This window comes from Procambarus clarkii, chromosome 32 (assembly GCF_040958095.1).
Source record: "Procambarus clarkii isolate CNS0578487 chromosome 32, FALCON_Pclarkii_2.0, whole genome shotgun sequence".
NCBI lineage: Eukaryota > Metazoa > Arthropoda > Malacostraca > Decapoda > Cambaridae > Procambarus > Procambarus clarkii.
This window is the reverse complement of record NC_091181.1, coordinates 30,660,666-30,672,669: the sequence shown is the minus strand read 5'-3', so window position 1 is coordinate 30,672,669 and position 12,004 is coordinate 30,660,666. Positions and strand designations below refer to the sequence as shown.

The following is a 12,004-nucleotide window of genomic DNA, read 5'->3' as shown; positions in this document are numbered from 1 at the left end:
ACTAAACGTGTATTGAGCTTGCAAAAGAAAAGTTACCCCTGGAATAATGCACTTCCGACCATTATAGAAAACCAGTTGCAGTTTATGGCTAACTTATAAAATATCGGAAGCTCGTCAAACGGCATTTTTGCTACCTGCCATGTTTAAAGTTTCTTCATGTTTCTCTTAACGTATTTGTTAATTGTATTGCTGTGTTTGTGGGAGGAGACGGCAAGGTATTGGGAGCATATATTTTATAATGAATGTTCAAATTTTGTGTTACAAGTTTCTAGAGATTAAAATACAGAGTATGTTAGTATGTGTCGAGGTGGTATGCGTACTCGGTGTATGCTGTTCTCGGTAGTATACAGTATACATTGAAAGTTTACCTTAATCCTCAACAGAGTTCAGGACTGGGTAGCTGGTGGGTCAATAGGTTACACTGTACTAGTGTCACCTATTGCCCCTGTTACCTAACAGTAAATAGGTACCTGGGAGTTAGTCAGCTGTCACGGGCTGCTGCTTCCCGGTGTGTGTGTGTGATGTGGGGAAAAAAATAGTAGTAGTAGAAACAGTTGATTGACACTTGAGAAGCGGACCGAAAGAACAGATCTCAACCCCCGCAAGCACAACTAGGTGAATACATTCTTAAACCCCTGCAGAGGTTTATAGGTCTTAGGCCTCCTCCCCCCCCCAGAGGGCGTGCACTGGACTCCATGGTTGAGGGGGGTAGAAATAGCCTAAGCTACTCTATCCCTTTGAGATGTATTTATTGCTTATCTCAATAAACATACTTGAACTTGAATCCATGGTTGATGAGGATTACTGATGAGCACAGAGGACACAGGTGTTGCCTGCCCTGTTGTGGGTGGTTGGTGACCTTGCCTCGGCCCCGGGGGTGTGGGTCACGCCCCGCAAGGTCAACACTTCCTCCACTTCTTGTGGCAAACCTGGAAGCTCATTCACCCTTTTTCCTTTTGTCGTCGTTCTCCTCCCTCCCTCCCTTCTCCCTCCCTCCCTTATCCTCTTTCCCTCCCTTATCCTCTCTCCCTCCCTTCTCTCTCCCTCCCTTCTCCTCTCTCCCTCCCTTCTCCTCTCTCCCTCCCTTCTCCCTCCCTCCCTCCCTCCCTCCCTCCCTTCTCCTCTCTCCCTCCCTTCTCCCTCCCTCCCTCCCTCCCTCCCTTCTCCTCTCTCCCTCCCTCCCTCCAGGGAATCTAGTGGGTAGGGTTTACCATGTGCTGTGGGACGGGAAAGCTCTCAGCCTGCTAACAGGGGTCAGTAGGCGTCTGGTCCTGTATCATCCAACTGCGTTAAAAACAAGAACATAAAAGATACTAATGGGAATAGACACGGTTATCTTGAGGTTATCTTGAGATGATTTCGGGGCTTTTTAGTGTTCCCGCGGCCCGGTCCTCGACCACGGTGAGAATAGTTACATTATAACGCAACAAGTACTGCCAGGGTAGTAGGCCGGGCACCAAGAGCTAGGCCTCACTCTTGAGGCTTCATCAAGAGCTATAGGCTTCAGTGGGAGCCTCGGGAATCCTCGAGGGTGCAGTAGTATGCAAGGGTTGCAATTCTTTTGACCATGTCGTGGCGTAGTCGTCTAGAGCGTGCATCTGGGAACACCCACCGCATAGGTTCGAATCCTAACACGGCTTATATGGATTTTCTTATCAGGTGGTTATGATTGATGACAGAGTTTAGCCATGTGTAGTTTTTTTTATTATTTTTTGTATTATTTTCTACCACAGACGTGGCCACACATTTACAATGCAAACCAGCATATATACATTTTCTTCTGTCCTCCATGGACAGGGTTAGAGACGTGTTAAAAATATAGTTGAGGGGTAGTAGAAGCCAGACGGCAGGCCGGGCCCTGACGTGGCACTGTCAGGGTGCCATTGCCAGTACTGGTGGCCCTCTCGTGCTCTGGCACTACGTCAAGGTGCCACTGCCAGTACTGGTGGCCCTCTCGTGCTCTGGCGGCCACTCCTCGCCTCACTTGATCTAATGATATGTTTGTGGGTAAGAGCAGATGACACGCACGGCCCAAGCCTGAGTCAGTAACACCCCCAGGCCAGGGAGTCCAGGTCGGGGCGCCTGCCGCCTCCCGTCCTCGTATTTCCAGCTAGAGATTGAGATGAAGACAGGCAAAGAGAGACTTAGTTATGGCCATGGCGAAGAGGCATTTACGACAGGCAGTTGACAGCTTGCGTGAGGTAGCTTCATCACCTAGTGTTCCTGCTGCCCGTGACGGAGTCCCGTTGTTCATGGCTGGTAATAGTGGGTAGTGTTGCATGGCTGGCAGTAGTGGTGGTGTTGCATGGCTGGCAGTACTGGGGGAGTTGCATGGCTGGCAGTAGTGGGGGTGATGCATGGCTGGCAGTACTGGGGGAGTTGCATGGCTGGCAGTAGTGGGGGTGATGCATGGCTGGCAGTACTGGGGGAGTTGCATGGCTGGCAGTAGTGGGGGTGATGCATGGCTGGCAGTACTGGGGGGTGATGCAAGTGCTCGCTGGCGGTACAGCTGAGGCCTCGTTTGACTGCTCAACTGCCTCACAGATGGTAACGTCTTAAAAAAAAAGCTGGTAGGTGGTGCCCTTTCTCAAGGTACACGTCTTCGTACTAGGAATTCGTAGACTCCTGCGTCCCTGGAAGCAGAGAGAGAGAGAGACCTCGTCGTCCCTGGAAGCCGAGAGAGAGATCTCGTCGTCCCTGGAAGCCGAGAGAGAGAGACCTCATCGTCCCTGGAAGCCGAGAGAGAGATCTCGTCGTCCCTGGAAGCCGAGAGAGAGAGACCGCGTCGTCCCTGGAAGCCGAGAGAGAGAGAGAGACCTCGTCGTCCCTGGAAGCCGAGAGAGAGAGAGAGAGACCTCGTCGTCCCTTGAAGCCGAGAGAGAGAGAGACCTCGTCGTCCCTGGAAACCCCTCGCCTGGGTCGGGAAGGAATCTCTTCAATCATCACCGACGTATTGAACAGTTAATGGCGCATGTAACCGTGGCGGTCCCCGGTGACTGCTCCATCGGCCAGTGTTGTGGGCCGCCACGTGCTCCGTGGTCCCTGACATGCTGAATACGTGCGTAGCATTGTGCCTAGTTTATCGTGGTGCGTGTGGTCACGTCGGCGTGGTCATGTGCGTGTAGTCACGCGTGTGGACGTGGCTAAGCACCCCCTTCCCCTTCTATAACACCAGAATTACCAGCACAACCCCGCTGCTCCTCTCACATTCTTTGGCTTCCTCCCTCCGTCCCCCTTCCACAGACTTTCATTTCCCTTACATATTAGGTGGTGTGAGGGGGGTGGGGGGGCGGAGGTGCCCCTGTGCTCATGCTGAGGGCAGCCGAGGATGCTGTCGTTCAGTAAGGCGGTAGTCTGAACGATATATCAAGCTGTGGATGAGAGGGGGAGTGGGGTCAGCATCGCTGGAGACTCCACCGCCAAGATCTCACATAATGGGGCGCCACCGAGCGGAAAGGTATCGCCAGCCGACTGTTTAGCTGGCGGAATGTAGCGTGGAAGAGGAGGCGCGACAGTAGTTGGCGCGCGGGCGTGGAGGGCGGAGTGTGTAGGCGGCGTGGTGCACGCCTCCCTCCCGGCCCAGTAGCGGCTCTCACTGCGACTCCTTCATGTGAGAGCTGTGTGGTCAGTCTTCACCATGGAGAAGTGCCACTTGAGAGGAAGAGCCAGGTGAATGGGTGGTGTGTGGTGATAACGAGGCGTGCTTCCTGGCGCCCCAACTGGTGGTCACCATCCCGTCTTCTCTCGCTAACAACCTCACGCCAATAATAACCAGTTGGAGTGTTTTCAATGTTGTGTTTGTTGTGAGGTTTAACACGTGAAACTAACATCACATGACGTGTTTCGCACATGTTTAGAACACAAGAGTTAACCCTGAAACACAATGATCAGTGACCTGTGTTTCGGCGACCTTTAACAGTGTGAGTGAACAGAGAAGTGCCTTGTTGTCTTCGCCCACGCTGGTGACGGGTTATCCTGAGGTTATCTTGAGATGATTTCGGGCTTTAGTGTCCCCGCGGCCCGGTCCTCGACCAGGCCTCCACCCCAGGAAGCAGCCCGTGACAGCTGACTAACACCCAGGTACCTATTTTACTGCTAGGTAACAGGGGCATAGGGTGAAAGAAACTCTGCCCATTGTTTCTCGCCGGCGCCTGGGATCGAACCCAGGACCACAGGATCACAAGTCCAGCGTGCTGTCCGCTCGGCCGACCGGCTCCTTAAACTCGGGTAACGGCAATGGCAGCCCTGTAGACTACTTGAGAAGGTTGCAGAGCCTGTTGAGGTGTGCCTGCTGTTGGTCTGCACGGACGGCTGCCAGCTGCAGGAGGGAGCCTGCTGCCTTGGAAGAAAAAGAAGCCTGCTGCTAGACCTGTGTGTAGTTGTCTGCTGCTGCTGACGAAGACACGACCCTCCGCCGGCCGCCAGGGGTCATGGAGAGCGTGGCTGTGTGGCGGGTGAGGCGGCCAGGTGGCGGGTGAGGTGGCTGTGTGGCGGGTGAGGTGGCTGTGAGGCGGCCAGGTGGCATGTGAAAGACTCTTGAAGTGGGGGTTAGGAGGGGGGGAAGGGAGGTCACACTCTCAGGTACAATACTTTCTATTTTAACTAATCATACGTGTGATTGTTATTGTAAGTTAAAGATCTAAGAAAGTTTTCTTTATGCGCCGTCACGTGAGCTGCCAAGCGCCTCGAGGCGGCGTCTTCAAGCTATCATTGGTATTGTAATCCGTCTCAACTTCCTGTGTAACTATCGAAAGGACTTCTAGGGTATGTAAACTGCTCCCCGGGTTGGTGCTTGGCACAGCCCCGCTCCTGTGCCAGGTAAGTCCACTACGGGCTCACCATAGCCCGTGCTACTTGGAACGTTTTGTTCCCAGTAGCTGAATCTTGAAACAACGTTGGTGCTTGGCCAAGCTGTCTCTGGAGGGTTAGGCTGTCACACGAGCCTATTGACCATCCAGCAAAGTATTCTTTGATCCTCAGCTTAATTCAGGGCAAAAGTAAACTGTGAGTATACACAGAGAAACTGAATAAACCTCTATGTAATATATTCCTTTGCTCTTTAACAAGATTAACCACTTTCAATGATTTGCTATCATCTTATTCTTTCTTTTATCTAAAATTAATCTGGTCAAAATGTGTAATTAAAATATATACAGTGTACGGTAAATACAAGTAATATGAGGACTGGTAAACCTTGAAGCAAGGTCACTTGTAAACTTGTAATCTTGAAACAAGAGGCAGAAGCAGCGAGAGAGGGGCAGCCCCTGTGGTCTACAACAGTCAGCCTCGCACACGAAACAAGAAGCCTTTGTACCACCCGCTATCCGTGATCATGGCCAGTATTTTATATCTGGTGTACCGTGCTTTCAGTACTATGCACGCGTACCGTGCTTTCAGTACCATGCACGCGTACCGTGCTTTCAGTACCATGCACGCGTACCGTGCTTTCAGTACCATGCACGCGTACCGTGCTTTCAGTACCATGCACGCGTACCGTGCTTTCAGTACCATGCACGCGTACCGTGCTTTCAGTACCATGCACGCGTACCGTGCTTTCAGTACCATGCACGCGTACCGTGCTTTCAGTACCATGCACGCGTACCGTGCTTTCAGTACCATGCACGCGTACCGTGCTTTCAGTACCATGCACGCGTACCGTGCTTTCAGTACCATGCACGCGTACCGTGCTTTCAGTACCATGCACGCGTACCGTGCTTTCAGTACCATGCACGCGTACCGTGCTTTCAGTACCATGCACGCGTACCGTGCTTTCAGTACCATGCACGCGTACCGTGCTTTCAGTACCATGCACGCGTACCGTGCTTTCAGTACCATGAATGTGACAGGTGAGGACGACCCACTACAGGGCCCACTTGTGTGGGCAGAACTGTGGTGCTCCACGACTGGTGGTGGTAGAGAGACTGTGATAAGAACAAAGGTAACTGCAGAAGGCCTATTGGCCCATACGAGGCAGTTCCTATTTATAACCACCCAATCCCACTCATATACATGTCCAACCCACGCTTGAAACAATCGAGGGACCCCACCTCCACCACGTTGCGCGATAATTGGTTTCCTCAAATCAACAACCCTGTTAACGAACCAGTATTTACCCAAGTCTTTCCTAAATCTAAAATTATCCAATTTATACCCATTTTTTTCGTGTTCGTGTTTTTTCGTATTTTTTTTTTTTGTGTGTGTGATGGTCCACACCAAAATCCTCGGTATTAACCTAATGTTTAAGCTTCCCGACGTAAGTTGAATAATTCATTAAACAGAATTTACAAACTGAATGTTGCATGGAAAATCTAGGAAATTTTTTGAGCAACATCCGTATTCCGGATGTTGCTCGTTGACTAGTTTTTTTTTTTTATTATTATTATTTTCTACCACAGACGTGGCCACACATTTACAATGCTAACCAGCATATATACATTTTCTTCTGTCCTCCATGGACAGTGTTAGAGAAGTGTTAAACATATAGTTCAAGGGTTTATTGAACACTCAACCACAGAAGGTGATTCGGTGCTTTTAAAATGCTAAGCTAACCTACATACGTAAATACATAGACTAGTGTGTAGCCGGTGAGAGACGCGGGGTGACACACCAGTGGTGGAGGCACTCACACCCCCAAGTTTTAGATACAGGTCAGAAATTTACTTGATAAAACTTTTGACTTAATCAGGAGGTAATACACAAGGTTAGAAGAAAATTACTAGAGCTGGTTCTTAAGGCAGGCAAGCAAGCAAGCAAGCAAGCAAGCAAGCAAGCAAGCGGGGCGTGTCCATGCACTCCCTTCTCGCACCACGGGCTCCGAGTCTCCTAACATTCATTATACATGCAATACGTTCAAAAGAAATGGCAAGCGTAGAGAACAAATGCAATTAGGACACGAGGTGTTGATCTATAGAAGAGCAACCGAGGTGTGGAGACCAACCTCACGACCACACCTTCCACACCTGGACGTAGGGAGCACAAGCCCACATGTGCAGACCAACCTCCACATATCTGAAATGTTCAAAACTGACGAACGAAATAAAATGTTCGGCGAGTGCCGAAATGTGCAAAATCTTCTTGAAATGTGTTAGTTTGTGGAGCAGGACCAACTTAGTGAAAGCTGAAGACATTACACAAGAAAAAATATTATCTTTAATGATCAAGGAAAGAAAATATAATTCAAATGGAAATTATAGAAACCACTTTGGTGAGTAGTGGCGGGGAAGGCCGCAGAGGCGCACAACATTGAAACTGATTCACGGTATTCGTTCAGCTAAGGCACTCAAAAAACTTGGATGCGCAAGTTAAACCGTTTAACATGTATATCAACAGTGGCTCAAACATACCCCACATACACAGATGACGCCAAGTTTTGCAACCCGTACGCACAGCATGAAGGTTGCAGTGTGTGGCAGCGTCCTCGCCAGCAATATATATACAACGCCGGTATAACAACTGTTGAGAGACACACAGCACAGTCTTTGACGGATCAGTTGAGGAGGTGCCCGTGGGGGTCGGCCTGGCTACTGCTGCTCCAGTGTCGTACCGACACAGTTACCGCCCCCACACGCCAGGCTGCAGGCCGGTCCTGCTCCAGTACAAGATCTCTGGAAGCCGACTTAAGGTAAACCGACTGAGTGAACAAATCCACAAGGGCCGTGACGAGGATTGTTGTCGACTGAGTGTGGTCGGGGGAGGTGTGGAGAGTGTTGGAGCAGCCTAGCGGTGCTGTCACCTGGGGCTGGTGGTACAGTAGTCTTGGATGACTAGGTATGTGGGCTGAGTCACGGTGTGGTCTAGTGGTATGGCTCAGAGACTCGCTCTCAGGTCACACCCTCGTCCTACACCACCGCTCCTGATTTGATTGAGTTTAGTTTATTGTGCACCCCATACTGATCCTGTGAGCGGTAGCGCAAAAAGGATTACAGAGGGCTCAAAAGGTCTTTATCAGATCTCAACGGAGATTATTCCATTAACAATTAATTCTATCCTTCACACCTTGTAATTATATTGTCAGCTAGTTAAAGAGAATGTTCTATTTCAATAGCCATTCATGTAAGCTTGTATATTTACAGTTATGACCTATAATTAATGTATAATGATTATCACTAATACATAATTGTTTGAGCTATGGAGATATAGTAACAGGGGAGCTGCTGTTTATTATTATTAGTCTTCACAATGCACTACTTGCTTCTTAATCTTAATGTCGTTTAACTACTGGAAGTGAAATATGGATACAGTGCAAATATTTGAGGTATTTTATCCTTAGTAATAAGATGGTTTACCACTTTATACAATGTGAGTTTAGATTTATCCTCCTAAATGGCTCAATTTTATTACAGTCGAAGATATAATGCTCGAGTGTGTGTCCATCTTTGTCCACACACTTTGCACTTTACTTCATCTAGATGCCTATACAAGCCCAACTGCCAGAGATACCTGCAGTCAAGTCTTATTCGAGCTGTGACAACATCTGTTAGTCTGCTGATGTTATTACTGGCCCCATACACATGTTTTACTGAACACATTTCATTGTGATAAACAATGGACCTGCTAGTTCCAGTTTGCACTGTTCTACTTCAAATTTATCCCAAAGTTCTCGTTTAATGACACTTAAGGGACCTATTTGATAACTCAAGATTCCGTTCAACAGTATTTACTGCAACCTTAGCAAGGGCGTCAACTTTATCATGTTCCTGCAGGCCCTTCAAATTCCTCACACCCAGGTATTTGAAAGAAGAAACATAGTCTATTGACGCGTTATCTATCTTTAGCGTAGTGGTCTACTTTGGCTATTATCAATTTGTCTATCCTCTCCCCCACTCCTCCTGGGTCCGTCTAATTACCCAAAGCTTCCTAGCATGACGTAAGTAATCAATGACCTCTGTTGTCGCCTTGTTAGACACACACACTGTTGACTAGTAGCGTGGGGGGAGGTAGGGGGGGGGGGGTAACTGCACCAAGCAACATGTTGAATATAGCGGTGTATTTGAGGGAGTTTAGGCACTTGAGCGCCTTCTCACAGACTCAGTTGTAACCCAAAATCTGGGATTGTTCCCCACTTGGGCGAGACTTGTATTCCAACACGAAAAAGACTGGAATATGTGCAAGTCATCCACGGCTGAGATAGTCACAGGGGAACACTTCAGCCTTGACTCACGTGTTCAGGACATAAGGGCGCACTCTCGTGTGTGTGTGTGTGTGTGTGTGTGTGTGTGTGTGTGTGTGTGTGTGTGTGTACGTACTTAGTTCTGCTTGCGGGGGTTGAGCTTTGGCTCTTTGCTCCTGCCTCTCAACTGTCAACTGTCAACGACTGGTGTACAGATTCCTGAGCCTACTGGGCTCTATCATATCTACATTTGAAACTGTGTATGGACTCAGCCTCTACCCTATCACTGCCTAATGCATTCCAGCTGTTAACTACTGACACTGAAAAAAGTGCTTTCTAACGTCCCTGTGGCTCATTTGGGTACTCAGTTTCCGCCTGTGTCCCCTTGTTCGCGTACCACCAGTGGTAAACAGTTTATCCTTATCTACTGTCAATTCCTCTGAGAATTTTGTAGGTAGTGATCGTGTCTCCCCATACTCTTGTCTTGAATTGATTGCCTGCCTCACGATTGTATTCGCCTAGTTGTGCTTGCGGGGGTTGAGCGCTGCTCTTTCGGTCCGCCTCTCAACTGTCAATCAGTCAACTGTTACTAACTAATCCCGCGTCATTATTGCCTCTTCTGTTATGTTTAGAGCTTCACGAATTTGTAATGTTACATCTTGGGCTTTATCTCATATACCAGTGTTTTTATTCAGCATTTCTCTTGTTAGGGTGATGTCGTAGGCTTCTCTCATGTGAGTTTTTAAGGACTTGCTATGATTTCGGGGCTTAACGTTCTTTCGGCTCGGTCTTAGACCAGGCGTTTGAGAACACTGGCTTTATATCTTTTGGGGGCAGCTCACTCCTACCGTTTAGGCATAATACTGTGTTTATAGGCTGTTTATGTACGCTGGTGCTTAGAGATGCTGTTGTGTGTTACTAGTACATCCAGGGCGGTAACAGTGAGGACAACAGACTGTTACTGTCACTATTATCGTGGAAGCTGATCAGAATTACATTTCACCTTTGTAAATGCACATTAATGACACTATGTAAAAGACACGCCGAACACTTTATGTAGGGCATACGTAAATCTGTGTATCTATGTATTTATGTATGTAGGTTAGCTTAGCATTTTAAAAGCACCGAATCACCTTCTGTGGTTGATTGTTCAATAAACCCCTGAAACATATGTTTAACACATCTCTCGCCCTGTCCATGGAGGACAGAAGAAGATGTATATATGCTGGTTAGCATTGTAAATGTGTGGCCACGTCTGTAGGTAGAAAATAATAATAAAAAAAGTATTATGGGTGAATCCGAGTCCTCACTCACTCTCTAGACGGCTCTTGGATTGATTACCTCTTCTAGGTCTTGTACTGTTACAAATATGTCATGGATATAACAGCAATATACTCTTGGTGTGTGCCTGCTACTGAATATACACTCCTGGGTGATGCCCAGGTAGGAGTGAGCAAACACCACGCCTAGGGGGAGCCTAGTGCCACTCCGTGCATCTGTAGGGTAATGTTTCCTCGGGGATGACAGGAACTGGTAGAGGGCTCCTGGTAAGTTGCTGACATTTAGTGTGGTCATTGAGGATGTGGCTGGTTGTGTTCGTGTATTGTGTTGGTATCGGCACCATCGCGGCGCTTCTGTCCACTTGTCTTACTCTTACGCCTGCCACATTTGTAAGTCGTTTAGCTGCTTCAGAGAGTCGTGGAATCCGATTTTCGATGAATATGTTCCTCTGTTTTTTCTCAGCCTCGTGGAGGGCTTCCTTCTTCGTATTAACTTTTTTCACAGCAGAGGTTCGAACAAAAAAGATACGGTGAGGGTGGGCGTAAGGCAGGCAGGCAGGCAGGCAGGCAGGCAGGCAGGCAGGTGGGAGTGTTGTGGAGGGAAGCAAGGTGGTGGGGGCGGCAGTGTGGCCTGTAATCTGGGCGGGCGGGGTATTGAGAGCCGCTGGGACCTCAACACCACCATCACCTCTACCATGTCTGCACTTGAATGGACTCTTGCTTAGTTCACACGCCGCCCTCCACTTCTCCTTCAAGTGGATTATTCTTCAGCTAAAACGAGTCCACAGACTAGACAATGACGGTTTGATAATTATATATGACATTAATGCTTAATGTGTAGATGTTTAATACGGATGTAGTCGTTAGTCGACGTGTGGATTAATTGGAGCAATTGGTGGCGTTAATATTACGGTGGGTTCGTATTAGCGAGGGTGTAAATTTAGGTAATCTGTCGTAGATGGTGGTGGGACGATGACTTGTGACTTGTGTATACAAGCCCACCACCGCCAGGGGCGCCCCGACACCACCACTTTTTTGATTAACACATTTGGGTTACATCTGCATTTGTGCAGCAACACTAGAGTATATAAAGGGGGGTACAGTGTGTGTGTTAAAAAAAATAGGTACGTGATGTTACAAATCCCCATCACACAGGATGGTTAGTCATACAGAGGCATGTGATAGGTAGTCTGCCCTGGCAGACTCTGGGTGCATTATGAGGATATCATCATGAACACGAGAGTAAATAAAGTCATTACAAAAATCCAGATAGCTCATGTCAATGGGCCTGAATGGTATGATAACTGGGCATTCGGTGATGTAGTGTGGGAGATTATGTCCCAGTTCCTGCACAGAGTTTGCACCTGGAGTGCTCAGGACTGGAAGATCCGTCACCTGCAGCCACCTGCCACAGGTAACGGTAACCCAACCTGATCCTGGCAACCACTGTGTCGCACAGTCTGGTCGACATTTTGTGCTGCCCATAAACATAGGTTTCAGATCTGAACAAATCATAGGTTTTTATACTGGTGCTTTCAGGTCGTTGGGAGTCAGTAATTTCTCTATGAGACCTGAGGGTTTGGACCAATACAGTTTTGACAGCAGAGATGGGGAT

General features: G+C 48.3%; 1 protein-coding gene across 3 annotated transcripts in view; it reads left to right on the top strand.

Moving 5' to 3' along the window:
- Nucleotides 1-12,004, top strand: part of LOC123759342 (streptococcal hemagglutinin) — a 186,932-nt gene that overhangs the window by 90,398 nt on the left and 84,530 nt on the right. Inside the window, exon 1 of one of the 3 annotated variants that reach the window (XM_069335104.1) lies at nucleotides 7,465-7,621. The exons of the other annotated variants lie outside the window; for them this stretch is intronic. The gene's annotated coding sequence lies outside the window, so the exon portion shown is untranslated. Of the gene's footprint in view, nucleotides 1-7,464; nucleotides 7,622-12,004 lie in introns of those variants that run through there. 3 annotated transcript variants of the gene reach the window in all.